Here is a 24,873-nt window from a genome sequence, read left to right on the forward strand (position 1 = left end):
GCCCTGCATAATGAAATAACATTGCAGCTGATAATTTCACACTACTTCAAAACTAAGGTATGCCTTCCAGCACTTATCCGTGCTCATAAAGCTATTTTGACAAATGAAAAAACTCAGCTGAGGAGAATGAATCACTTGCCCAGAGCTATGAAAGTCAGCAAGAAAGCGATAGGCATGTCCATGGCTTTACGGGTTTGATTGTGCTTTATAACTACTGCCTGTCCTTACTCTTTAACTTAATGCATGGATGAGAAAGCCTTCAAAGAAATCTTAAAAAAAAAAAAAAAAAAAATCAAAGACTCTTATTTCCTTCACGTTATACCTATAAGTGCAATCCACATGGCTGTATAGCCGCTGACATTTCAGATGGTGACAAGACTCAGGCAATGGTTCATGAAGCACTCGAAGCACAGCCCGCTTAACTACCCATTGCCAAAGTCCCCACCAAGGTCTTCACCCTGGAAAGCATGGAAGCATGTGTCTAAGTGACCCATCCTCCTACTAGGTACAGCACACAGGTGTATGTTTAACTTCAAGCATCTGCCTAAATTCTGAATCACTTATTTTAGGGAGCCAGGTGCATATTTACCCTCCTGCCCCTCCCCTTTCAAAGAGGGATGGTCTGCTGATGCAACAACTACACAAAATCCCAAAACTCAGCCGGAAAGGAAATACTTCAGAGCCTTTCAGGGATAATATCCTCCCATCACACAAGCTAAGCAGCCAGGGCCTTAAACTGAACCAGCAGAGGGAACCCAAATGCTGCAGGCTCCAACTTCCACCCAGTAAAAGCAGCGTTAGCGGTGCCCAGCGGCTGCAGCACCCGTTGCTGAGCCCACAGCCTGCCCGCTGCTGGGCTAACTACATTAGCTTTAGTATGTTCACATAGCCAAATCTAGCTGATTTGTATTTTCTTACTTTTCTACTTCATTCACATTAAGCCTGTCTTCTATTACACCAGTCTAACACTCGCGGTATGTACTAAAGACAACATGCAAGGTCCTAGTCCACAGCTTTGCTATCATAAATTTTTTATTTTTATTTTTACACATATACAGCTCTTTGGTAGGACATTTGTACTGTTTTCTCACTGTGTGTGTGTATATATATATATACATACACACATGTATATATATATATATATATATCCTTTTTGGCCAATGATATGGGTTTTTCTGGCACTAGGAGACATACACGTGGGAGTTTCTCCCTCACTGCCTGAGAATTTCTTCTACTTAAATGTTTTGGGAAAGCTACAGCGGGTTTCCCATGAGTTTTCTGGCACCCTACTTAAATCCCTTTTCAGCATCTTGAACTAAATTTGCATGTGAAAACAGAGATTACCCTAAAACAATTAGGATGTCAACTGATTTAGAACCTCCTAAACTGTAGAGGATTGTGGAGTTTATTTTAACACAACAGTGAGAACTTTGTGGACAAGCAAACACGTTGGAAAAACTTTCAGCAGCTTGAAAATTACTACTTTTTAAATTCCTTTTACTATCACTTTCTGTGGGAGAGAGCTATAGGCTTCTGCATAAGTTAAACTCACTCTATTCACACCATTTGTTTCCTGTTGGACTGCCCACAGCAACATTTCACAGTCTTTCAACAAAAGCACATCTGCATCAGTTCCTCCAAGGACGCCAGCCCATGCAAAGTGTTGCACAGAGCGACGAAAGCAGCTGAGCCATGTGAAAAAAGCACAAGGACTTAGAGGAACCATTCACCAAGTCATACCAATGTGGATCTGAATACCAGCTCTGCATTTGCTTTATCCCATCTTCATGTCTCTAAAGCATGCTAAGTTCTCCTTCAGCCACCTCTCCACAAACAGAGGGGTCCCACCCATTTCAGCATCTCCCCCTAAGACAGCTGCTCTTTCCCCTTATTTGAGCTGCCCCTCTTTGTATGTTCATGAACCTCACCATGTGCTCCTTGAGGTGCAGACACCAGGAAGGTTAGCTTGCACTGCCTTCACGTGAGTGGCAAAAATGATGACTGGTTTCCTTGATGTTACCTGTCAGGAATCCGTAATTCCCTTTAGTCCTGTTTTCTCTGTGACAACTTGCTGCTGGCAACAGGTGTCAGCAGTGAGTGCAGGTTAACAGGGGATGAAAGCAGGCTCAAGGACAAACTGCATACAGCTGGATTTCAGAAATTGCAATTAAGTTATATCCTCCCATACCTCCAGAAAAATAAAGGAAAATGTGAAAAGAGTCCTTGCATCAGTTCAAACTCGGATTTGTCACAGACATTATTTGCACAACTCCATAATTTGCCCAGCAACGAAAGATGAACGTAAGGGGCTGGGAACCAGAAAATGGAAAGCTCATTCTACTGATGTTTACGTGAGGAAAGCACAATCCTCTCTTATTTTTAGACGTGAGACCATATTTTATTATGTCAAGCATTAATATAGGTTTGCAGAGGAAAAAAAAAAGTCAGTTCTGCCTTAATTTGGAAGCATATCTGACAAATGCAAAAGCAGGTCCACGCTTCTGTGATTTATAATGGGATACTGTAATAGCTGGATAGAAGCAGATTTATATGGCCTGTATTTAATTGAGATCCAAAATGAGAGGCACTGTCACTTGTAATGAGCCTTAGCTGTGAGGTATGTCCCCCATTCTCTTGCTTGTCAGGCATTTCAATTATCTCTCGTGTACTTTGTTATAAATAAAGCTGCAAGGAGATGTTCTAATCCAGGCTGTCCGCAAAAATCAAGGGCTTGGAGGAACCAAGATTCATTTGTATAACAACTGGTTTTATCTCAGGACTGCTGAAATCAGTAATGATATTCATACACAGAAGAATTCAAACTGTTTTACTGTCGCAAAAGTTCAGCTCTATTGATGTAGCCAGTGATACTTGACTGCCACCATCCCCCCTGGGTTTGGGAGGCAAAAACTCCAGCAGATGTTCAGTGGATACTTCTGAAAATTCCCATTTCTAACAGCTGGCTTTCTGGCTAAGGAAAGTTTGGCCCTACTCTTAAAAGCATCTGATTTCAGCCACTGACAGCTGTGCTACTACCTGAATTATTAGACAGTCACACTAACTTGATCCTACAGCCTTTTTTCTTTTCCTTTCATCTCCTCTCCATAGTTTGTCCTCCACTTTGTCACATCTGACATACCTCTTTCCATAATACCAATGTATGAAAAAAGTTTTTTTTATAAGACAGTTGTTTTACACTTCATATAATGCCGTACATACGTGCAATAGTACCACTTACACATTACTGAGTGAAATGGATTCTATTTCGCTGCTTTGCAAATATATTTCCTGGCAAGTCAAGAGCTTTTCAGAGAGAAGATGACTTTCTTGAATATTAAATTCAACTTAAACTAAAAGGAACATTTCCAGTCCTTTCTCACATTCTCACTTTAGGCAGTCTTTGTGCAAACACCTGTTCTGTTTGCTAAAACTCTTCATAGGTTTTATCAGCTACAGCATGAAAATATTAACTGCAATTAAAAAACTGAGAGCTTGAACATTGCTTACTGAAATGAGAAGACTATCCTCATATCTCACCTGTGTATTTGTCCATACTGCTCAGGTCCCAGGAAAAGCAGCTCAAAGCAATAAGTTCACAGAGCATCTTAAAAAAAAAGAGGAGAAGCAGCAGCAGAGGCAAATAAATACCCTCTCAGCCACATGCACAGTCAGAACAGCCTCATTGATTTCACCTGAGCAGTCGCTTTCCATCAGCCTTCCTAGAGATAGCATCTATAAGCAGCCAACTGAGAACCATGAATATAGATATACTTTTAAGCTGGGCACTCAGCAGCCTCTACCTAAAATGCAATATGGAAAGGTACGACAGAATTATTACGTTATCAGAAGATGCTTACTGTTTTCACTCCTTAAAATTCAAAGTCCTAATTAACAACGCTTTGTTTTTCCCTAACTGGAAGAAGGCAGGTTACATTTAACCCAATTGCTCTGCAACAAAAGGTGACTCAGCTTTTAAAAGCAACAATCCCAGTAATTTCTTACTCCTAGTCCTTTGTGCTTATGGTTTTACAATTTATTGGTGGTATAAGGAAGCACATACTGCTTCATTACTAATTTGTTTCTAATTTAAACTGGGAACTAAATCCCCTACCCACATTAATCACCGTATAGCATCTTACCAAATACTTATCTTCCCCACAAGGAGAACATACTTGGATTTACTGTGTACTTTCCACCTGACATTGTGGCATTTAAAAACGTAATTGTCTTTCCACGACAAGGTGAGAATTGCTATTTTAATAACCTGTACTACTCTGGTATTTTTGGACTCAGGTCTTTATGACCAATATAATGGTCTGGCCAGTCACTAGTTAAGCACTGGAGGAGCTCACGCTCACGAAGATGAGATTTATCTAGCCAAAGGGTGTCCTGAAGCAGCAAGCTGCCAAGTTAAGGCCAGGCCAGGTCCCAACAAAGGGCCTTTTTGGGACAAATTGCCTTGCAGCATGGAAGTTGGCAGGCATATCATAAAGAGGGTACAATCTGTTTTCTAGTTGTAAAAATGTTTTTCAAGAGTTGTATTGTTCTCAGAAATTATATTTTGACTTAAAAAGGCTGCTAAACCACTGGTTATCACTGGCACTCAATACGTAAGATAAATAATAACTACCACGTAAGTGCACCAGATTTACCAGTTCATCAGTTATGCTGGTAACCAGTCTCCAAAACCAGCTGCTAAGAGAAAAAATGTAAATTCAGTCCACTACAATGTTTATACATGTATGCAACATTGCTAGTTGTGTGACTGTTGTATCAGAGAAAGAGAGGAAAATGAAGCTCTCTTTCGAGTGGTCTCTCTTTGGAGCTGTGCTAAATTGTGAGGGGACAACAAAGGGATGTAAAGGAATTGGTTGTACTCAAAAGAAATCCCACAGAATTTATCATTTACCTCCCAGCTCAGTGCAGGTGATAAGCAAGAACATATACATACGCACACCTCCTCCCTCAAAGGGAAATATATGCAGTTTGTAAGGATGAAAGCGTGCCACTCCTTACAGAACATTTTGCAAGGAGGGCAGGACACGAAGGTGTTGCTATTATTCTATCTTAAAGCATTTGCCTAAAACATTTTAATTTTGTATAGCTAAATACATTGCGAGTGGACGTAAATACAGATTCACTTTGAGGCGATTGGCAAGATTATGTTCCTCGAGTTATGAAAATTACTATGTAAACCAGAATCATAAACTGAGGGAAATAGCTAACTCTCAAACCACCATCCAGGCATTAAAATCTCTGAACTGGTAGTAAAATAATTGGCGTAAACATTTCTTGCTTCTACTGATGCTTAAACCTACAAATTCTCAGTGGCAATTGTTACCAACTGAAGTTTTTATCAACATAATTAGTAATAAAAACAACATCTGCTTTATGCAGTTATAGCGATTACGCTATACATTTAATTAACAGCAATGAAAAAAGTGTCATTTTAACTGACTGAAGTGTCACTTGCACATGCAAGTAGCCAAAGCACTCCCTACCGCTGCACATCCTCTTCCAGTAAGAGTTACTCTAAAAGCCAGTTGATCCCAAAGGAGCCTTTCTGCAGGGTCACCAGATGGGGTGAGGTTGGACAAACCTCTGGAGATCACCTGGGACCACCCCACTGCCCAGGCTGGGCCACCTGGAGCTGGCTGCCCAGGAGGCTTTGATGATGCTTAAATTAGTTCAACTTCTAAATCCATGGCAGGAGGAGGGAGGAGAGGTCTTTTTAAATGCTTACTGAAGACCTCACCTATGAAGATGTAAATGCATTTTATGTTTTGCAACCTTAAGAACGCATGATTCAGTAGAATAGATATCTGCTTTTGCACCACAGATCAACTGGGAGGAAAAGTTCGTCAGTCCTGGTAGAGGTGTGGGCAGAGCTATCTAGGTAACACAAGACAGCCGGGTTATCATGGGATTACACTGATCTCTGCAATAACAGAAAAACAGTAAGATGGTAAGGAAGGCATGTTTTTTGCAATGCACATAACTACTAAGAAAGCCATCTATTACTATTTTTTTCCTGTGGTTACATTAAAGAGCTGAAAGTAAATTAAAGACTGATTAGGTGCTGGGATGACTTAGATACAGAAATACTTCACAGAAGTACAGGAAGGACAGCAGTAATCTGGAGGATGCCGTAACCTCCCCAGCCAAACTTATCCTGAACGACATGCAATAGGAACTGCAAGAGCAGAGAGTAACACGGTAGAAATTAGTGCTACTAAAACTGCATTTATGTAATTTAAAAGGTTCAGAAAATTAACGCAGAAGAAATTGCGCACGGGACAGTGAGGAAAGGCTCTCTGCCTTTGATAAAGGTAGGGAGAAGACATTTGCCCAGAGAGAAGTGAGGAGAAGAAAGCGGCCCCGGAGCAGAAAATGGAGTGAGCAGCCCCCAGCCAGCTCAGCCACTGCAGCAGCCCAGGGAGAGTGACTGCCGGTGCTACTGAGAACTTCCTTTGGCTGGTTTAGATTGCCCTTTTGTAACACTGACCTTAGCTTTGCCTTCAAGGATAGCAACCGCTGCTAGATTAAATCTGCTTTTCTTTGAGTCTGTTTGATGCTATTACTGCTCCCAGGTAACTCGCCATACTCTGGGAGCAACACGTCTCCGTACTAAAGGGCTAGGAACCCAGCACAACGTCTTGTGCTGCAGCTTGATTTTACATAGCGCTTACCACAGCAGAGAACTGCTGATGCCTTTTGCTTTCTTTCTTTCTTTGCATAAATTAGGCTTGAAAACAGCACAATGCCATGTTCTATGGCTTGCATGTTTTGCAGGGCTGCCTGCAGCACTGGTAGCCCCAAGCCCACTGCGGCACCACAGCACACCTGGGGACGTCGGATGGCATTTGGGCTAGGTGGAAACCCTGCTCCTCCACCTCCCTTCTTCACTGCCTCCACTACCCTGCCTGGACCTCAATGGGCATCACAGCAGAAAAAGGCAGAGATTAGTTTGGATGGGGGTCGGTAGGTACAAGCCACAGAGTCACCGAGTGGCTGAGGTGGGCAGGGAGCTCTAGAGCCCGCCTGGTGCAGCCCCCTGCTCAAGCAGGGCCACGTCCAGGTGGCTTCTGAATACCTCCAAGGATGGAGACTCCACAGCCTGTCTGCCCAGCAAGAGCCTAGGACAATGAGGTTCGTTACCAGATTTCTGGAGGGATCCTGCAGAGGGGGATTTGTGTGCTGTTAAAGGGCTCGGCAGCCGGCTGCACTGGCTGGTTTTGCCTCCAGAGCAAAGTCCTGCCTCCTTCTGCCTCGCGAGGCAGGGGCTTGAGCTCAGGTTCCTCTGTCACGCATACCTTCTGGGCTTCTATTTTGTGAATCCTAGACTGCTTAAGTAAAAGGAAGCTGGTAATTATGGAATTAAAATTTACTTAATTCTATAAATTAAAAACATTTTGAATTATTTATGGATTTGTTTGTTTCTTTAAATCAGTCACCTGAGATGTGCCTTCCAGCTACCGAGCACACAGGCAGGGAGGTGCACAGCAACAAACCTGCTCTGCAGCACTGCAGAAATGGGCCACTTCTGAGTTTATTTTCCTGGGATACACTAAATCATAGTGACACCAGTTCTTGACTAACACACAGCTATTTACTTTCTTGACACAGAACAGAGGCCATGTCCATATGTCTGGACAAAGCAAACTCACATAAAAGGGTTTTGGGGGCTTCCATTTCTGGGTATTTGGTGCCTCACTTACAGTGCTCCTGGTTGCTCCAGGGACAGACACATTACAAAAACCATCTAACACCCATGCTAACCTGTTAGACAGAGCTGAGTGAGCTGCTATGAACACTGAACAAGGATTTGACAAATTTACACTCCCTGTATTAGAAAAAGTAAATTCTGATGTGTTGATATAAAGATTGGGTATCCGACTGAAGAATAACTGACCTCACAACACTTTAATTTCTTAAACACTCTCAGCTGCTAAAATATGACACCTTCTGACACATCACAACGTTTCCGCATGCTTGGTGGAAGCACACGCTGCTGGCCTGGCTGAAAACGAATCCTCAAAGGGAGAAGTGAGCTGTGAGATCTCTGTTCATCTCGTAATGTGACTGTGTGGCACTCAGGTACTGAAGGCAAAATCCTGAAGGGGCAAAGAAATCTCGAAACAGGAATGACTGAAGCATATCTAGGCATGTATAACACAGAAGAAATACTGCTGTTTAAACGTAATGTAAACATAATGTAACATGAACATAATGTAAACTGCTTCAAAATAAGCAAGTCAGTTTGCCTCACAAAACACAAAAAATTGTGTGAAGCCATTTAAATTAAAAAAAAAAAAAAAAAAATAACATAAATAGAAATAATGAAATGTTGTTCCCAGCCATTTATTAATGTTTCCCAGATATAAGATGAAATTAGTCAGAGGACAGATTTCTGGTCCTGTTAGCAGAATCCCACCAGCCCCAGCAGGTTTGCCTTTACCAGATCCATGCAAACTTTCCCCAGCTCCCTCCCCAGCTTTGCTCTGTGTTCCCCTGACTCCTTCCATCTGCATTTTCTTTTAATCTTGGGATTCAAGAAATTCCACATCTGAATGCAACAGTCTGCCATGGGCTTGGTCACGTCAGTCTTTTCTCAGTGCCATCAGCTGACCACATTGATGCTTTGTGAATTTGATGCAAAACAAGACAAGCACAGGTAGTTTTCAAGATGATCACTCTACAGATGACCACTTTGGGTGTTGAAGGTCTGAGCTGAAAAGGCCCTGGCACCCACAGCTGGGAACTAGATGATAAGCAGTTGTCATGACACAGTCCTGCAAGCCACAGGCCCCTGATAAAAACACCAGTAGCTTTCAGATTTCAGTTCAAGCATCTTAATTCATGCACTCTACACAGCTGTTGCTCAGCTTCCCTACATAAGCACAAACCAGGACTCAACACATCAAACTCCACACCTCAGGACCTGGATTCTGCCTGTATTTCTAGAAGCAGTGAGAGAGGCAACACCAATGAATTTACCTCCCTCCAGTAAGCAGGAAATCTGTTTCATGGTGAATAAACCCGCTTTCAAGCAACGTGATTTAGCTAAACCACCCTCCTGACGCACTCCAAGTGAGGAAATGGTGCATACATCCTAGGCTCATTCAGCCCTATAACGCTGTAAATGACCAACCAGGCACCACAGCTATTTCTCCTTGCCTGGCACTTAGAGTTTATTTGCATGTATATGCATGGAGATAAAAAAATATTGATAAAAACTTGTCTGTGTGCACAGGCTGAAATGCTGAGAGCTGTTCAGGCGCGTTGTGGGAGCTCTGATGGTCAGCACTGAGCAGACACAGCACCCCCTGCCCAGCACCCCCAGATGTCACCACCCCCTATAGGGGCTGTCTTTTTGGCAGCCTCCCCTCGCAGTCGTTGTATTCTGTATTTTAGAAGGTTCTTCTGAGAAAGAAGAAAAGGAATAAGGGACCATGGCTAGTGTTTTGAAATGCTTTGTTACTCCTCAGAAAAATGCATGGGAATGTCAAGGAGCTGAACACAGGCCGGCCACTGTGGGGTTCAGGCCTGTTACTTTTACTGTGGCAATCTCTTATGGGGAGGCAGAAGAAATACTTTCAAGTAATGTGCTTCCTCCCATGCTGCTGGGGAATTTCTGTTGCTTGGACAGACAGAAATGGGGCCAGAGCTGTGAGTCAGGCACTTGCCAGCTGCTGTTGCAGTGGTTGCCAGGAGGATTGGACACCAAGGTTTTGAGGCTGACACTGCCACCTTCATTTTCCTGCTCTACCAGCACTACCAGCTATTGCTGGTGGTCAGATGTGGCTCACACGTTTGGACAACTCCAGCACCTGGGGCATTTGTGAACGGCTGGCTTCAGTGCCCTCCAGCAGAGCCTGAGCTGCTCCTCCATCAGCCCGATATGTACCTGCCACCAGCTGGTGGCACAAAGACTGAGAAAGGGAGTTTGGGTTAAAAAGTCCTGCCAACTTCAGCTGCTGCCTGCTCTGCTGATCCTCCTCCTTGTCACATGTCTGTAAAGAGACAGCACTCATGTTTGTGCCTCTAAGAAATAATCACAGCTGCTCACTTCTTGCCGTCATCAGGCCCGACTACTCTTTAGCATGTCAAAATAATGACATATCTGGAAAATACAGAAGCTTCTGCTCTTCCTACACTCTGTTTAAAGTTATATATGGGCACTGATCTTGGCAGTGCTGCCACACACAGATTGATGGACAGATACAAGAAAATGGTTGACAGCCCGGCTTCAAGGTGCGAGAGCTTCTCGTCCTTTGGTCCCTGCAGTAACCGTAGGCAGGCTGACTTACCCAGGTAAAATTGTTCAAGAGCGTGACTCCTTCTCCCGGGCTTGTAGCCAGCACTGGTCCTCCTCAGGAAAATTTGATGGGCAGCATCTCAAGGATATTCGTACGAAGTGAACAAACTGCAGTGACTGCTGGCACTCAAATACTTCACACACACTCCAAATCCCGGAGCAAGAAGAGGTCACCAGATATCTGCCTGCTACTGGCTGCGGTATGGGATGGGTTGTTTAAAAATACCCTCCACCTTTGGCACGGGGTAGAGAAATACAAAGAACCTCTGCTTACAAAGTGAGCGATGTCTCCAGAGTAGCAGGAGCCGGCTGGCAGTAACTTGGATCATCTCGTTTCCCAGACTGAGGCCAGACACCACAAAAAGTCACAGTAAGACCCAGCTCCAAAGTGCCCACACTCAGCGAGTGCTCTCAGGTGATTCAACCCAGTCGATTTTACACCACAATTTATTATAAAGGGAGCATTATAGACAACAGGAATGACACCTTTCTGCAGCTAACACTGTTTGTTTTCTGCAAGTCCCCTCTTATTAATCTTATTTTTAAACTAAACCAAGTTTGACAAACATTTCATGCTGTAAGAATTTGCTGCCCTCACCAAGCCTCCCCCTTCTTTCCCGTGAGCAGGCTGGGTATCCCTGTAATATGGGAGCGTTACGGTTTGATACACAACACGAGGACATTGGAACGATGTTTTTTAAAAACCACCACTGCCCCAGCTTCCTCCAGCACAGGGCTGTGCCCCAGCTGTATCCTCCTCTTCCAGTGCAGCCACTGGAAAAAGCAACAGAAACTCCTGCATCACCTTGAAACCCCGTCAACACTGACCACACAGTCCTAACACAGTAGTTGCTTTAACATTTTTCCAGCAAAAACCAAACCTTCTGGCCAACAGCCATGTGCCAATAGTTTCCAGAGCTTTTTTTTTTAAAAAAAAAAAGAAAAAAAAATCTCACAATATCCATTTCCCTTGCAAAACTAGGGAAAAATGCACAATTATAAAAATGTTTAAGGGAACACCCAGCAAGTAACTGACTGACCTGTTCTGGTTCTCCTGCATTACGCGTTTGCAGTGGGAAGGTGCAGCCTTGGGTTTGAAAGACTCCAGAGGAAAGGGAACTTTATATTACAAACTACCTGCAGACACGAACCTAAATCACAGAACAAGCTCAGAGGAATTTACTTTCCATAACCATTGGCTATTACTTATAGCAATAATTCAGCTTACACACCACTATATTAGTCTCTAAAGATGATTTCTTAGTTGCAGTTATGATCATGACTGAAAGCTCAGAGCGTTGCCTGGAAGATAACTAGAGGCAAGGGGACCAAAAACCCACGTTACTCACGTAGACTGTAAAAATGTGAGGCACAAGAGAGTTTGCTTCTATTCATATTCCTTAGCTAGGACTTCTGCTTTTCTATGTCTCTAAAATCAGTCATTATATACGCATAGCAATTCACATGAGATTTTTCTAAGTTGACCCATAAAATACAAGTTTAACAAGACTGTATTATTTTAAATATTATTCTTTAAACGTGGCTTTCAGAAAGCATCTGCCCTCCAAAACATTTTACAGATAACAAGTTGTAGGATCTTTTTTTCTCCCATTCAGCTTCTTGCTTGATATATGAAAATATAAAACCTAAACTACAGCATGAAGATAAAGCAGCAACTTTATAATGCATGGGAGGAATTTAAATAAACTCATTATTACACAAATTGTTGCATTAGTCTTACACAGGCCCAAATTTTGTTTAAAGGAAGGGAGGTTTATATTTAGCTAATGGTGAAGAGAAAAAGAATTGCTTGTTATAGACAACATACAGAGTTATTAAACAAATCATATTTGCGCAAAAAGCTGCAATTAAAGCAATTTTCCCCCTTAGCTTCCATCTCCATAGAGGGAACGCAATGCTAAGGCTAGCAGCTTCTGCAGCCCAAGGCAGCAGGGCTGGCCTCATCCTCTCCTGCCCCTCCCTGGCTGGAGATGCTCCACACAAAGCTGATCCTGAGGTGGTCTCCAGCTCCTGAAGAGCAACCCAGACAGCTGCTAGGTCCACCTCTCCTTCACAGGCTCTGCCTTACTGTCCCCATGCAGGCAGGCATCAACATGGGAGTCTGAGTGCTGCTGGGTGTCAGACTGCCCTCACTGATGGACCTTTCCTTAGTTCTCCTCCTGCAGCGTGAGAAGAGAGGAGAAAAACCCTCGGAACGTAGCCCTCCACTCAGAGCAGTTCTCCAGCTTGTAATTTCTTGCAGTCTCCTGCAACCAAGCCACTCTTACTGACAGCAGACTTTAATTATTGTTTCCCTGCGGTCAGGGTTACACGCAATCTGATTTGTGTGTCTGTAAGCCTCGTGTTGGTATTTGTTTCTTCGTTTGTTACTGACTTATCTAAAATGTTTCATTAAGTCTGAAACAAAGGAGCTGAGGCAGAAGGTGAAACCGCCACAGTGGGGTTCCTCCGTTCCCTGACTGCTGCTGGTGTCTGAAGAGGCCAGGAAAGTCTTTGGATGCTACTGCTGTAAGCAGCCAGCCCGGCCTCTCCTCCCTGCTGAATGCACAGCTTCCAGCTGTAGCCTTCACAGGGAGACAGCTCTTCGATCCTTTTGCAGGATGGAGATGCCGGGTGTGGTTCAGGCCAGGTTCTTCAAAAAGCAGGTCCTGTATTCCCGCTCAACATAGCAGAATATGCGTTATCCTCTGGGTGAGGAAGGCCACAGTGCTTTATACACAGACTGCTGTCTTGGTTAAAACCAACACTGATGCGAGATGGAATTGGTTTGCAAGGAACAGCAGGACTTTGGCACTGTACATGTATGATTCAGAATATGCATTCCTTTCTAAAGAGGAAGGAGGACTGTAAATTTACAGATATTGGTGTTTTCTACCTAAGTTCCTACTTAAATTCATCAAAAAGAAATACTGTAATTAACATAAATCCTGACTACAGCACAACCAAAAGTGGTTGAAACTACCACATTCCCTTTGCTGCCTGTTCCTAGTCAGAAATCAGCAAAACCTCCATATTACTACACTGAGATCTACAGCTTTCCAAATAAGATGGAAAACCTAACCAAATGAAAAAAAAAAAAAAAAAAAAAAGGACAAAATGTAGATTTTTTTTTTTTTTTTTTCTAAAATTGGCAGTCCTGCTCATGTTCTGCTATCAGCACAGTCATTTGGAACAACTTTTCCTAGCTTATCAGAATGATAACGGTTTTATGCTGGAAAAAGAAAGGTTTGTTTCTCCTAGAAATCCCTTACCTGCTCTGTCTTTTGTTATTTACCCTTTCCCGCAACACCGAAGTGCCACGGAATCTGAATATTCATAGAGATGGCCAATATTGTCACTATTCTGAACAACCTCCATTTGAAGGAGATGGGGAAAAAGCCTGGAAAGAGTTATGAAAATTTATTTTCTCTAACTTAGAGATGTTTTGCACCAAACTTACTAGTCACCTTAAGGAGAAATACTGCCTAGGTAGCACCTGCCTTTTACTATCAAGGTGGGGCACAGAAGAGATGAGTGGTTGACCCAGGCTCACCAAGGGAATCCATCTCACAGGTAAGAGTAAAAATTACTGTGAATACAGCTCTGCACCTGTAAACTCTGCAAGTGTTTCCATTGTTTATTCCCTGCATCTCCAAAGTGCTTTAATCTTCACAAGCCCTTTCATTTCACCACTAGCAGCTACCCCTCTAACAGTGACACCGCTTAAATCAATAGCAAGTGATTATAAATATTCTCCCTGACTCATTTCCCTTAATGAGACAATCAGCCTTATCCAGAGCCGTATGTCGGAGTTAAACAAACACGGTTATTGACTGCAACCAAATCGCAGCACACATTGTAAACAGATTGATTTTCCTCTGGATTCTTCTTATAAATAAGCAAGCACTTGTTACTTCTCTTGATAAGCTATGACTGCATCTGGCACTGCGTTATGTTGCAGGACATACATGGAAACACTGCCTTCAGTGCCCTCCTTAGGGTACTCACAGGTAAGCCTAGCTGGTAACTCCATCAGCCCTTACAGTGACTGCAGGGCATAGAAGTCCGATCTGCGTTGTTGTTTTGACTTTCTGGAAAGGTTTCTTAATCTACAAGACCTGCCAGACAGGGGAAGCTGCATTTACACAGAACAAAAATGTAACTCTCCACCTCAAGAAGAAATGTCATTACAGCAGAGAGGCTGTTCTCACAGACCATAAAATTGATCAAAGAGTTCAGATTAAAGATTACAAGTCACGATGGCAAGTTTTCTCAGGGTGACATCTTTTGACAGGGAAGAGAGAAGGAGGTGGGAGGTCACATATGGCCATATGTTGTTTGGCTAACCTAAGGAATGTGCTCTACTGGACAACGTACTGTCCATGCTCAGATTAATGTTAATTAGACCCAATGTTTTATTAGCTTCATTTGCACAGAGTGGCGCAGGAGGATTCCATGGTACCTGTTTCATTGGTGGTTGTGAAATGGGACGTAAGGAGTTCATCTTGACCAAAGTCTGGCACGGCCTGAGCATCCTTCTGCCTCTCCTCCTGTCAGCCCTTCCTGTTGTCCTCTGAGAAATCTCAGCTCTGCTTCTTGCCAAGTGTCACTGATGCTGGCAGCAGGGAGTAGGGGATCAAGGAAGCTTCCTCTTCCCCCCTTCCTGAGCTGCTGGCAGCACATGGGTGAAAGGACATTCACCTTTCCAGGGCATTTGAATCCACAAGGCTGTGTACTAGATCTGGGAACTGCATCCTACACTCCTGAAGGAAAAAGTGCAATGAAACAAAATCCTGTGACTAATTTATGGTCTCAACAGACCAAGTCAGGATGTCAGCTGTTCTGAGCAGGACTCTCCTATAGCCCCCTGATGACAAGAGCTTGTCAGCAAACTAAAGTAACAGACACTCATGCTGAATTTTCATCCTAATGACAATTCTGAGAGCCAGGAGAGAGAATCAAAAAAGTATTTGCATTCCTGCAATTGATATAGAAAAGGTAAGTTTAGTCCTCAGAGCGTGTGGTACACCCGAAGTGTGAGAATGGACATCACTAAACATTGACCTCTGGTGCTGGGAGCACTTGGACCAAGATAAATCACAGGGCTGTGTGCCCTGTGGATTATTTATGCCCACATGCTAAAGATGATTTCTTTCAGTAGGAGGCATTTGTTTAACGCCGGCTGACCGACACGTCCTGTAATTAGCAACACAGAGGAGGAAATCCCTGACTAACTAATTGATCACCAGCTCCTCGCTTCCTGCGCACCACAGGCTTTCCTCAGTATCATGGAGGGTCTGAATCTCTGCGACAAGTAGGCAAAGTTGCACGAGCTATTCTGCTTTGCAGTGTATTTTCAGGTACAGTGAATTGCCTGCTCTAAGTAGTATTAGCAAGACAGCAGCACTTCCTGCTCCCAGAGCACTTTACTGATGCAGAAATCAAAACACAAAAATGTAGGTTACAAAACTCCTAGCTCTCCGTGGGTCTGGGAATAAAGTAGCATATTTCTGATCAAATGCCCTTGTATTTTAAGGCTGACTTGTACAGAGCTGTGCAATTTGTAAAATTATAGCTCACAGCCACAACTTCTGCGAGGACACTTTGTTTTTGCCTTTCTGGCCTCTGCATAAAAGGGCTCTTTGTTTCTTTGTTTTATAGCCCATTTCATTCAACTAAAGTAGTGCATTAGGGGAGTGTGATTTACCTAATAATCTGACAAAACGAAGTAATAAACACAGACATCTCTTACGCCCCTAGTATACTGCTTATGAGCACCATTTAGCATTATTCACAAACCGTTAGCATACACAAGACCAACTAGCTCATGGAAAGGAGGGTAAGAGTGGCAACAACAGCACTGAATGTTTGGATGATGTGTTCTGGAGGTTGGAAAGAACAATTTAGACAAACGTCTGCCAAAATTTGTTGATCTGATCTGAGTACGTCTTGGTGGCCTTTCCTCTGGTTGCTCAGTTCCAGGAAAAGGAAGGGAAGGGAAGCGGTGGAAACGTAACCAGAAGTCCTAAGCAGGGATCTGTTCCTGCAGCAACTGACACGGAGAACAGCATCAACAGCCGAATTTCCCTGCATTGCTGCTTGGTCAAGGACTGTCTTTTGCTCTGTGTCTGTCCTGTGCTGAGCACAATGGGCTCCTAGTCCAGTCCTGCTCTCCTCAGTGGTACATACATCCAAATTTCAAACAGATGACACCATTCTGATTTTCCCTTTTTTTTTTCCTACTCCCAGAGTGCCTGGGAAAAATATATAAGGAAAATATCTCTGCCTTATCATTACAAAGCACTTCTCTTGCATCAAAAGCTCAAAAGAAGAAAACACAGTTGGTCTGAAATTCGGTGGTACTTCCTTCCACAAAACATTAGAGGAATACAAAAAGAGAAGGAAAACGTACTCCCTCAGTCTCCATTCATTTCACATCACAAGATAATTCAATATCTGGCTTTAGAGACTGCCTGCAAAGCACACGCATCAGTTATCTCTACAGATACTTTGGCAGGGGTCCTCCAAAAGTCCCTCTTCTTTATGCATAGAGAAAGTAAAGGTGAAATTCTGATCAGTTTGAGTGACAATGACAAGTGCGACAGAATAGTAATTGTACCAGGCAATGAACAAAGTGGCACTGGAAGTCCACCTTTAACAAACAAAGCACACAGACTGTGTAACACCCATATCGTGAGCTCATTCCCTGCTGCTGTATTTTAAACAGGGGAGTCTTATCTGGGGGTAGACCAGCAAGCCATGCCATTATGGGTTAAAACAAGCAAGCAGTGCTTCAGAGCAGGAGCATGCCAGCTGGGGAAATGCTGTACGGTCTGCAAAAGGCTCCACAGAAAGTGCTCGAGTGGTGAGACCCACGAGCTCTGCCCCAGCCTCCCAAGGGAAAGAGCAGAAGCCCACCACGTGACGTATTTAGGATGAGACTAGAGAAAATGCAAGGGGAAAAGACCACGTGCAACAAAACATACAGGCTGGAGGGGACTTGGCGAGCTGGATTAGTGGATTTTTCTCATTTTTAATTTCTGGGATTCAGAGCCATTGAGTGACTGTAGAGCAAAGCCTTGCTTTTCTCTTCATGTCCTGCAGCACTATGTCTGGTGAAAAAAATAAAAAATAATCATAGCATGTCTGATTAGAGTGGCTTACGGCATGCATTAATAAATGTTCCCAAGGCAGACCAGGCTTTCTTTTAACATCAACCTATCACCACAGAAGTGATCTGGGAAAGACCTAGAATGGTCTGAAGTACTGCTGAGCAGTTTTTATTCTAGCCAAACAGAGAATGGGAGAACAAAAGCAATATAACTTCAAAGAGGGAATGAGAGAGAGCTCAGCATACACAGATAAATGGACACTGCTGGCAGAAAGTAGCAATGAACAGTGAAGCACTGGAATCTCTAATTCCCTTTCAGTTAGAAAAAGGAGTATGTGCCATCATAAGCAGCTCCCTGCTCCCACCCCCATTTCCCGTGGCCTGAGTTGCCCCATGTTTCACTCGTATTTCTACACAGATAAGGTATCTGCACGCTCAGTCAGGGAACAGCTTCCCAATATATAAAGGAAAAGCTGTAAGGACTGCCACCCAGAACAGATGTTGAATGATTCTTTGAACTCCTTCCTTTCTCTCCCACTGTATTTCCTCAGGCAGTAGCTATTACTTCGGTGACACCGTTTATAGTTTTATCACCCTGAGGAAACCCGAAGGTTCAGATATTGGCTTACAGCACACAGCACTGATCATCTGCAACTGGGTCAAGTGAATAGCCTGCTTCCAAACCCCGAACTCACAGTCCCACAACACTTAGCATTTTGCAGAAGCACAGAATAAGCTCTCTCTACCTTCATTTTAGAGATGTGAAGAAACACATAGTATCTGAAATAAGTGAGAGCTTCCAGACCTGTATACAAGCAAGGGTGATGGCCAACAGCCATGAAAATCTGAGAAATACATCTTTTGTAAAGAGACACAAAATACTACAGAATTAATTTTATTACTGGCAAAACCATAAGTGTTATATATATATATATATATAAAACTATATATAACTTATATATATATAAAAGAGCATCTCAGTTTCACTTCCAGATTTCTGTCGGAATGCAAGAACCTGATAGATAAAAACACTATCTTATGGATAGGCATACCCAGTAAGAAAATATTGAGAAAGAAAGAAGATAAATCACACTATGTCATTTTTTAGTGTTTAATTCAACATACGGAAGGGACAGATCTAAAGGAACTTATGCAAGATGCTGATTAAGGAGAACATGCAGGCTACCGTTCCTACCCTACTCCTCAGATTGAGAACTGTCATAATTTAGGGCTTGCCCCTCTGGGCTTTCCTTGAAGTTAATACTGAATTGCACTGGCTTTCAGTTAAAATGCATTCCAAGCCAAATGTTTGGATCTTCTGTTTAACCAATTCATACACACAACCTTGTTTTCTTGACTGCTCACTGCTCTCCTGCAGTACTTAAAATTGCCAGTTTGTCCTGGCAGCCCCTGCTAGTAAGCAACCACATGAGACAAATGGGGTTTCTCTGAATGTGGCTAGAAGGAAAAAGCTGCCACAACATTTCCCTGAGGCAAAGGTAAGGTGTATAGCTGGGATGGGGGACAGCAGTGAACAACTGATGGAAGGCTGCAAGGAATAACTCCAGGCTTTGCCATGAGGGCTTTCCTGGCAGCCCTGTCCATTACATGTAAAAGGGACAGGGAGAAAGAGACACAAACTCTCACCCAGTAAGAGCATTGGTGGGGGACTACACCACTGGATGACAACATCTCACCAGTATTTCAGCACTAGAACTTGACAAAGAGATGCAGGGAAATGTAACCAATTTAACAGCTGAGTACTTAATGAAGCCTGAAGGAATCCATGATCTTACTAAGTCCTATGTCCCAAGTCCTAGCCCTTGTCATTTATCTGATATTCTGTTTACACGTCATAATAAGCATGGGATTTACCTGTTATGAACAGAACCTTAATCTGAGCCATGCTTTCTCCCCAGATGCTTGTAAAATGACAGCTACATGCATGAACGGATGAGTAACATTGGCTCATCTTGTACCTGACATCTTTGGAAGGGGACTCACTCTTACCACCTTCATGCAGGAGAAAAATTCCTCAAAGCAATGGGAAAATGCACCACCTCCCTCTTTATTTCCATCTCAGAATCAAAACCTAGTGCATGGATAAACATCAGAGAAGTCTTGCTGTTGTGGCTTAGCTTAGAGAGCATCAGATACAACGCAAAACATGGCCACGCAATTGTTGGAAAAAGGGGTGCTCAGCTCTTCCAACGACTGTTGGTACCATTACGAGGAAAAGGTTTGCTGCTTGCTAACTGCCAGGTAGCTGGCTGGGCTGAATAACACTGACGCTACGACAGAATTCACTGAGTAACACTGGCAAAAGCAGGAATTTACATCTGTATTTAAACCTGAGTGCAGACTGAAACATTTCTATTACCAGGAAAATAAAAAGCTCAAATGGGATGATAATACCCTACACTTGGCAAATGGAAACCGTGGCAGATGGATTTTTCTATTTATTTGGCAAGTGGACATTATGCTTTTTGACACTGGCTGTAAACCAAGTGAAAAAAAAATAATAATTGGATAAGTAGCAATTTTAAGTAAGACTGCTGCGTTAAAGGACACATGCTGAGCAAGTGATGGATTTCATTGCTAAAGAGATTGGAGGCTCTTAATGGATTGTTAAAATGCTGTTACGGAAATGGTTTAGAGGCCCACCCTCTAGAGAGATGGAGAAGACATTACTTCTTACATACCAATTGGATCCTCAAGGGTGCACACACACGTGCACACGGTACCCACATATGATGGAAACGTGCGGCAATGAACAAAGAGAATGTGTCCCCTGAAAAGCAAGCCCTGCCCCTTCAGCACCTCCCATGAAATGAACTAGCACCCTCAGCCATCTTTACGGTTATATCAGCAGGGATATGATTGTAAGTAATTGAGTTTGATTTCAGTCTTGGGGTGTGATCACACAGCACAAGACTATGTCTACTGATATCCTGCCTTGCATCATGCCATGAGGCTTCCTGATGTTAACGATGCACTTTCTCTTCTACAGTAAAATGCTGTCAAGCCTTGTTGACAACTTTTAAAAACAGAAGTGACTACGTATATGTATAAAACTGAAAGATAAGAAGCTTCTAGGTAAAATAAATAAATAAATAAATAAATAAATAAAAATCCATGTATTTACTACCTACATGTCTGGGAGAAGCTCCCACTGAGTGCCAGGCATCCTGTTTCAGCTGCTAGCCCATGTTCCAAAAAGGGCGAGGTTGCAAGTGCCAGATGCAAGACATCAGACTTTTTCTTGTGGATGCAAGTTATTTTTAGGAGCACTTCAAAGTTCAAGAACAGTGATACATTTCTGAATCTATCTCCATGTTTGGTACTCTGACTGCCAGTCTCCGTAGGGTGCTCAAATATGGAGTGCTCCAGGCACACTCAGACCTCCTCTGCCACCCCTTGAAGTGGTCACACTCAAGTAACAAAGGACACGCAGCTTGGAGAAAGCTGGAACCACTCTGGTGGTATCGTGGTGGTATCAACAGAACAGCGAATTTATTTCCCCACTAGGCTTCTCAGACCTCATACTGAAGTCCAAGTTTGTTGCTTTTTTCCCCAACGCTAAGCTTTGTTCTCATCTCAGTTTTTTCATCTCCTGTCACTGTTAGGATGTCCCCATTCCAGAAGGATATCCCTGCACTGGCTGTGCTTCTACCAAGTCAGAACAGGACATCAGCTGTTTCCATATCTTATCAAATGCATTAACACTGCAGTGGAGGTACATAATCTGCGTTGTTCCTGGAAAGAGTAATTTTCAGACTTAATTTTTCCTGAGGAAGCAAAGCTCATGTGGAAATGCAGCCCATGTATCTGTGTCTGTCTTCCAGGCCTCCAATAAATTGGCCAATTTCAACCCAGTTAAGCAGACTGGCAGGAGTCTGAAAAATACCAAGTTTGTGCATCTGGAAAATACAGCTGAGCAGGTACAAGAGTTGGGAAGCCCCATTAGTGGCACAGGGAGGGAAAGGCACGGAGGGAGTGCCAAACTTGGCATCATTACACAGTTACCATCAAAAAGGTTCTGTGGGTTTTGTCTCTTGTAATTATTTCTTATTAATCCTCTTTAATAAGCGATCATAACTTCAAACACTACAGCAAAATCTAACCACATATTACAAGAATGTTGATAACCAAGAATATTTTACATTACAGTTACTCAACCCAAATAATGAATACCTGTTGCCTCTTTTCATTTTTCCCTATGTAGTAAGGTGATGTTTTCCTACTCCTCACACAGTATTCACCTCATTATCAGTCTTAACAGCTCCATCTCATCACTGACACAAGAATTATATAAACCTTTACAGGAGTAAAATTAGATTCTGTATTCAACAGAAGACATTTGAAAGCCAGAGTCTTGGGCGGAAAAAAAAAAAAAAAAAAAAAAGTATTCCAGCAACAGAAACTTGTAGTATCAGAGACAATACAAGTAAACTTTTTTCCTCCCCTGTCCTAAAGGTGGAAGGTGAAAAAAACAACAGCCTAGTGTTATCTGCCAAAACTAGTCCTAACTTCCCAAGACCACCTTGTAGTCATGAGCTTGTCCCTGACGAGTGAGTGATCCGAAAAACCAGCAGCAGCACCAGGAGGCTCTCCATGCAGCAGGACACATTACCCAGGCAGGGACCAGCCGTGGTAGCTGTCTGCAGGCAGCGATTACAGGAAGCAGGGATTGCTCTGCCTGCTTGGCAGCTTCACATAACACTTTCTGACAGCAGCCTTATTCCCTCTGCCAAGCTCTGCAAAACAGGATATCAGGAGTTTGCAGAGCAAGGTTACAAAATAAAAGAGCAAAACAAAAACAGCCGTCTTCAGTTGCTGCTCTGGTTTCTTTGTGGTTTCATCCTCCCACAACATCACTTCAGCAAGTATTCCTCTCCCAAATACACACTTTTCAAAATAAATACTTAAATACAACCATCTTCGTTAATATGGCAATTACAGTTATGCTTACTTGATAGATCACAGACTCAAAAATCACAGGACTGTAGGCTCCAAACTTTATGTAATAGGTTATCATCACAAGCTGGGAACTATGTAGGAGCCAAAGTTAAGTTTACAAGATAAGCCTCAGACTGAATGCTAATGACTTAAACATCCAAAGTACCCATAGGAACCATGACTTTTCTAAACTGCAACTTAAAGAGTCCATTTTTTTTATCAGTACCTTGCATATTCTTGTATTTCTTATATTTCTTTCAGCAGCTCTCAGGTGCTCCAAATTTTATTTAATTTTCAGAAAGTTCTATTCCTCCAAAAGGAGTTAATTTTAAATCACTCAGATAAATTTTCTTTCATAAGGACAGGTTACTTGATTTGTAAAACAATGATGTCAAAGTTTAGGCTCCTAAATTTCATTCTAAACGAGGGATGTTGCCTAACTGTCAAAGGTGTTAGATATGTGCAGCTACTACAGACATCAGCAGGATGTGCCGCAATCAGTTCTTCTGGAAAGCTGGCTTCCTTTATTTCTGAACCCGTTTGAACACCAGACTTCACAATCAATATTCACTTACTAGAACTATTTTTTTTCTTACCAGCATCTAAACATAGCTTTGACAAAGTTGCTTGAGATGCACTGGACCACATACTTCCCGTGTGTGTCAATCCAAAGGGCACAGATCCCTCATTTCAGAAATGTGTTTGTAAAATGGAACTGCTTATCTGAGCACACCCTCAGCCAGCATGTGTTGGTTCAGAGAAAACAGAATCTGCATTCAAACCTCTCCTTTGGAAGCTGATACCACTCCTCATTGCTCTCACCTGCATTCTGATACCGCACACCTACATTTTACTGAGCTGTCCGAGCACTTTCAAAGAAGAAAAATGATGAATTTTTGGTTCATTTCATCTCTTTTAGTTTAAAGCCCTTTCGCCTTATCCTATCCCTCCACTCCCTGATAGAGTCTCTCCTCATCTCTCCCCATTTAAAGGTCCCCTTTAAATACTGGAAAGAGGTACATTTGGTTCAGTTTTTACTATTATATTTTCCATGGGGTAAACATGCAAGATTTTGAGTTCAGAATGAAAAGGTATCTGAAAGCCAAAGATGAAATAAATAAGTAAATCTCCCTATTATAATTGTAATATTATAACATGGACCAAACATTTCAGTCTGCTCTAGATTTAATGAATTGATCTTGTATTAGCGAACTGCACATTCATTTTGTATTGCAAGTAGCATGGACCTCCTTCCCCCCCCCCCCCCCCCCCCTTCTACAGTTGGAATTCTTCATTTTGTTGCAAGACATTTGTTTATTCTGAGACAGCAGCTTGTAAAGGCCCATGCTTGTAGCTTAGTTTTGTACATCAAAACTGGAAACACATTTGAGCAAACAATTTATATTTCAAAGAGTTTTTATTATGCACTACGTCTACTTATTTCGGTTATTACTTTAGAATATTAAGATTTCATTGTTTAAAGTTAACTAAAGGTACTCACTGGTTTAATGTAAGTCCATAAGATCATAACTGTTCTGTAAGGAACGAGCCCCAGAAGTTTCCTTGTGCACTTCAGAGCAGGAATTTCTCAGAAAACAGAAGCATGTAAATTTACCTGAGGAGATGCTTATGTGTGTGAGGTGTCGTCTTTAGGAATGAATGGATTGTGACAGTGACCTGAGATGAAATTGGAGCAACAGTTACTGGAAGATTGATGCTGGATTTGTCCCTGAAGTACAGGAAACATTGCAAAGAAACCTGACAAATCGTGCTGTAGGCAGGGCAAACAGAAGAGGTGCCAACGTGGCTCACAGGAGGTCCTGGTGATGGCTGTCCCTGAGCTCCTCCCTTCCCACCTCTGCACTCAATGACCACCATAAGACTTATTTTGGCCTACCGGGACACTGAACCCGCCCAGATCAAGGCTGTAGACAGCTGCCCTGGTTGCTGCATGCTTAAACAAGCTCCAAGAGGTCCTGTTTTTACACAAGAGCTCAGAGTAATTCATATCGGGGAGCAGCCGTGGAAGACATCTGGTCCAAATCTGCCATCAGAGCAGGGCCAACCTCAAAGGTAGATCAGCCTTGGAAATCTCCAAGGCCAGAATTTGCATAAGCTCTCTGGGCACCTGCTCCAGTGCTTAACTATGCTCACTTTGTCCATATATTTCCTCTAGGGCATAAAAACCAACCAAACAAACCCAACTCAGTCCGAGTCCCATCTACAAAAATGTGGACAATAAATATTTGCCAACACCTCCAAAACACTTTGGGGCTAAGTGGGTGAACAACAATAAAATGAATGTCACTAAAGGTTAAAGATGCCAGAAAAGTACAAATCATTCATTCTTAGTAATTTGTTTTGAAGCCTTTCTACATGTGCTTTTCTGAAGTGACAATACTGCTGAAGTCCTCAACAAAAGGAAACTACTATCATCATCTCTGCTCCCCCATGCTTTCAGGACTGCCTCTTTTCTTCCTTCAAA

At 42.7% G+C, this 24,873-nt stretch overlaps 1 protein-coding gene across 2 annotated transcripts in view; it reads right to left on the reverse strand.

The window, feature by feature from the left end:
• The window catches only part of RGS6 (regulator of G protein signaling 6), a 254,432-nt gene that overhangs the window by 121,217 nt on the left and 108,342 nt on the right, over positions 1-24,873 (reverse strand). The window contains exon 1 of one of the 2 annotated variants that reach the window (XM_082760816.1): positions 10,311-10,354. The exons of the other annotated variant lie outside the window; for it this stretch is intronic. The gene's annotated coding sequence lies outside the window, so the exon portion shown is untranslated. Of the gene's footprint in view, positions 1-10,310; positions 10,355-24,873 lie in introns of those variants that run through there. 2 annotated transcript variants of the gene reach the window in all.

This window comes from Aythya marila (genome assembly GCF_965140915.1).
Source record: "Aythya marila genome assembly, chromosome: 5".
Taxonomy (NCBI): domain Eukaryota; kingdom Metazoa; phylum Chordata; class Aves; order Anseriformes; family Anatidae; genus Aythya; species Aythya marila.